Source organism: Rattus norvegicus, chromosome 2, assembly GCF_021556685.1.
Source record: "Rattus norvegicus strain SHRSP/BbbUtx chromosome 2, alternate assembly SHRSP_T2T, whole genome shotgun sequence".
Taxonomy (NCBI): Eukaryota; Metazoa; Chordata; class Mammalia; order Rodentia; family Muridae; genus Rattus; species Rattus norvegicus.
Window position 1 is genome coordinate 111,517,429 of NC_141535.1, and position 4,899 is coordinate 111,522,327.

The 4,899-nt window shown below is 45.0% G+C and overlaps 1 long non-coding RNA gene across 1 annotated transcript; it reads left to right on the top strand.

Moving 5' to 3' along the window:
- Window positions 1-414: 414 nt before the first annotated feature.
- Window positions 415-1,641, top strand: LOC102555450 (uncharacterized). Its single transcript, XR_015671486.1, has 2 exons — window positions 415-611; window positions 940-1,641. It is a non-coding gene; the product is annotated as an uncharacterized LOC102555450 (long non-coding RNA).
- Window positions 1,642-4,899: the final 3,258 nt, after the last annotated feature.

Genomic DNA, 4,899 nt, shown 5'->3' on the forward strand with positions numbered 1-4,899 from the left:
CCAATGCCAGCAGAAGCCAAAAGAGAGCACTTGATCGTCTGGAACTGGGGTTACAGATGGTTGGAAGCTTATATGGGGTTTAGGAATTGAACTTGGGTCCTCTGGAAGAGCAGCCAGTGCTCTTAACTGTTGAGACATGCCTCCAGTTACACACACACACACACACACACACACACACACACACACACACTTTTATTTTTAAATGAGACAAGATGGAATGTATACTATGCTGGCCTTGAACTTGTTCTGTAGCCAAGAATGACTTTGAAGTTTTGAACCTCTTACCTCTACCTAGTTGCTCCCATGCCTGTTTTGTGTAGTGCTGAGGATCACACTTAGAGCTTTATGCATGTTAGGCAAGCATGCTACCTTTGTTACATCACCCACCCTTTGGCCCACTCTTGATGGCATGTTGCTTTCCAGCAGAGATCATAGTTGAGAAAGTTTCCTCTACACCAGGGAAACTTTTAAACAAAACAAGAGCTTGCCATTCTTATTCCAAGACTGTCCCCTACTTTAACATTCTCCGGAGTAGAAAAATGGCCACACACTGTGAAAAGGAGAAGATTCTTTATCGTCTGGATTTTGTCAGGGGAAAAGAATCACCTAAGGTACTTTTAAACCCAGATCTGACTTTCCCAGAGTGCATTGTGAAGACAGCCTCCATTTTTCTAAGTCTGACAGTGTCAGATCATCGATCTCAGTCCTGCCCCTTGGGTAAATTCCTTAGAATCTCTGAGTTTTAATTCTCAGAGAGATGGAGAGGCTCCAGTGACAAAATACTTGGGATTAGATTTAAAATAAAAACGTGCTTTGCATTAGGCTTGGCAAGGTTACTGTGAAGGGAAAGCGAACGACTGGGAACGGCTCTTCATGGCAGCCGTCTGCAGATCCTGGTGAACTAGTAGGGACAGTGGGTAATTATAATTTCCATTTCAGATGTAATTGCCTGCTCTATCACACACATCAAGCCGGCTGCGAGGCTGCGTCCGATCACTGGATTAGCGGCTCATTGCTCCCCCCCGCACCGGACAGCTCGCTCAAGTGTTGTCTTCTGTTGGAGAATGGGCTTCTGATTTAAATGCCTCTGCAGTTTTGTTTACATTTCTCAGAGATTCCACTCAGATCCGCAGAGGACCGGGAGAAAGGCAATAACAGCCTCGGTCTCATATCAGCCCAACGTTCTGTCTCTTATCTCCCAATAGCACAAAAGGTGACCCCAGTGGAAATGCAAAGTAGAACCTTGAGTCATTACGGAGGCACTGGTGATAAACACTCCCCCATCTTAATTCAGGAGCATCCCTACCGCCAGGCTGGGAGAATGCAAAAGACTTCTGTTACCCAGAGCAACGTTTGCTCTGACCCGTGACCATAAAAACATCCATGATTCATCCCACTGACAGCACGTGACCCTGTCAGCTCCTCCGGAGAGAACGGGAGGTCCACTTCATGCCACTCGGTTTTCCCAGACAGTTCCTCTAGATCTTCAACCTCTGAATGCCTTTTTCAAAATATGTGGGGGGAGGGGTGAAGAGACACGTGAATTGCTGGTCACATCATTGAGTTCCATTTTCAGTGAGAGACCTTTTCCGATTTGTCCTTCATACCTGTCCTTCATAAATACAGCCTCATTTATTCCAATCTTAATTACTTTATTTAGTTATGCGCGTGTGCGAGTGTGTGTGTGTGTGTGTGTGTGTGTGTGTGTGTGTTCACACATGCCAGAGCACACACCAAGGTCATAGACCAACTTTCAGGAGTTGATTATTTGCCGTGTGGGTTGTGGGAATTTAGCTGAGTCAGCAAATGGCTTTACCAGTGAACCATATCACCACCCCCAGGTGCCTCAATTACTAACAATAAGTCTCAGGAAATGCTCTGCACATCAAGAGTAAAACTTGTGTATTTGTGCATTGCAGAAAAGTAACTAAGGGTTAGGGCCGCGGTGCTTAAATGAATGGTTTTGTTTGATTTCGTTTTATTTATTTTTGGTTTTGGTAATAGTTAAGTTACCTAAAAGCTGTGTGGGGTTTTCATACATTTTCTTCTTTAATATAGTCATTAGATAATAAATTATGTTTATGTGTGTTATTTTGTTTGTGGGTATGATCATTTATGGGTGCAGATCCATCTGAAGGCCAGAAGAGGGCGCTAGATCTCTGGAACTGGAGTTGCAGGCTGTTGTGAGCTGCTAACTACCGAGCCATCTCTCTAGCCCCAACAACTATTTTTTGTACTTATTTTTAGATGTCAGTTAAAATGTGTGAAGTGATATCCTGATTTGTAAAATTCTTTTAAGGGTTCAAGAGTTCAAGAAGCAGAATATTTTGCTGGTGTTTGTTTGTTTGTTTATTTTTTGGTCTATATTTTTGAGATACATTTTTTTCACTATTTATTTCTGGCTGTCTTGGAACTCACTCTGTAAAACAGGTTGGCCTCAAATTCACAGAAATCTGCCTGCCTCTGCCCCCTGAGCGCTGGGATTAAAGGCGTGCACCACCATGCCACTGGCCACTGAGTGGTCCTCTCCATAGGCAGTCCACACTCATAATCACAGAGTCATCTCTCTCCCACCACCGCTTCCTTGCAAAAAGATTTTATTTTTATTTTTAGTCCTATGTATAAGTGTGTGTGTGTGTGTGTGTGTGTGTGTGTGTGTGTGTGTGTGTGTGTCTTTATGTGTGTGCACATGTGGGCAGCAAGACGTTTCAGCATCCTGGGCAGATAGAGTAATGGCAGGTAAGAGGGAAGACCAAGGAACAGTGGGGAAGTCTGTGTGGATCTGAAGCCCAAGTGGATGCTAGGTGTCTGCTCCAGCTTTTCATATTTGCTGGAACTCTGAGCCCTCCCACAGTCCCACACATTTGCTAGCCTGTGCTTTCTTCTTAACTTGTTTCTTTCCTGCATCGTGCACTACAGTTGATGTGCCAAGGCCAAACCTGACTTCTCCAGTGTCAACAGGAAACACAGTGCAAGGACTGGCCTCGGGAAGCCTGCCCAACAGGAAGCTCTTTGTCAGCAGAGCCTCCAGCACACCCACACAGGAGAGCTCAGACTTACAAGGCTGCTTAACTGGAATTGAAATCTAAACTTTCAAAAGCTACCCAAGCTCTTGTTTTACTTTCCAAAATAACCAATAGAAAGCCTATCAAAATCACATAAGCAAATCCCTTCTTAAGCAATTGGGGTACGATGGGGTATTTTTCAGCTGTAAAGAAAAATGAGGTTGTATTGTTTTTGTAGAAAAATTGGATCTGGAGTTTATCATGTTTTAGAAAATAAGCACTTCAGAAGACAAATATTACATTTCTCTCTCATGTAGGACCCGTATGGGGCGGGAGAGAGAGAGAGAGAGAGAGAGAGAGAGAGAGAGAGAGAGAGAGAGAGAGAGAGAGAGAGAGAGAGGTGAAGAGAGAGAACACGAAACTTCAAAGGGAACAACACTGGGAACAGGGATGAATGAGAAGTCCCAGTGGGACCAGACAGGGCCATGGCAGGTGGGGCTGACTATGTCAAAGCACGTGACTTACTCTCTCTCATTACCCTAACCCAGACCCAGATGCCATGCTCTCCTGCCCTGTCCTTCCCTGCAGGTTCCTAACTCATCCCTGCTCGAACTTGTCGTGCTAGCCCCAAGTTCCACATTCATAAAACAGTAACAATGGCATAGAAACCAATTATCAAATCATTTAGGATCCTCCATTGGTTTTGCATGAACGTAGCAAGTGTACCTTCCTCATGTCCAGCTCCTGCCTGCTCATCCTCCTCCCTCTGCTTCAGCCCATTGGCCTTGCTGGGCTTCTGTGTTGCCTAACTCGCTGACCTTTGCCGTCCATGGGTCCTCTTCCTGGCTGCTCCTGAGATTTGCACAGTGGGCGTCTTCATCCCATTCCAGCTTCTTCCCACTAAGTTGGCGTGACTTCAGTCACAGCCCCAGCCTGCAACTGTCACTGTTGGTCATTACTCAGTCCACCAGCATTGGCCAAGGGCAGACAGGCAATGCAAGAGGAATGACAAGAAAATCGGGGAGCTCCCAGTGGCTTGCCCAAAGGGAGCAGAATGGCAGGATACTCTCACGGCTGGACTCCAAGCAGTAATACCACTGAGGTATCAAAACTCTTGGGGCAGGAAGTGAAGCGTACATCTCAATATTCAGAACCTGTGGAGGCCTCTAACTAACGGACCTCTTGTGGTTCCATTTCTTTCAACACACTGGAAGAAGATCTGAGCTGCAGTGAGAACTCGGCTGATCTTCCAGAGGACCAGAGCTTGGTTCCCAGCACCTACATCAGATGGCTAAAAACTGCCCATGACTTCAGTTCCAAGGGGATCCAATAGCCTCTCTGGCACACAAGTGGCATCCGTTCACACAGCTACACATACAAGAAAAATGTCCTAAAAGTCTTATAGAAGATCTGAGCAGACTGTCTCCTAATACATCATCACTTATATTTTAATGATTTTATTTTTTAATATGCACATGTCCATAATATGTACATACATATGGAAATTATTTTGGTTTAATGAATTTATGCTATACTTTTTTTTTTAACTGAAAAAAGTAAAAGTTGTGGTAAGCAACACAAGTCTGACTTGTCCTTGTGGAGTTGGGTGGACTTACCTACACTAGCATTGGGTGCAGCCAGCCTCCAGGCTTCCATCTGGAAGACGATGCAGCAGACACCTCCCACAGCTGCCCTTCCCTCCTTCCTTGAGCTAGTGGCAGCCTCTGTCTATACATTGTATCGCTGTGAATTCCTCCTTAAGTAGGATCATGGTGTTTGCCTTTCACCTAACTTTATCCATCCCAACGTTTCATCCGTGGCACAGCATGTTGACGGGGTTGCTTTCCTGTCTTCCTTTAAGATTTAGTTTACTTTTGTTTATGTCTGTGTGCCT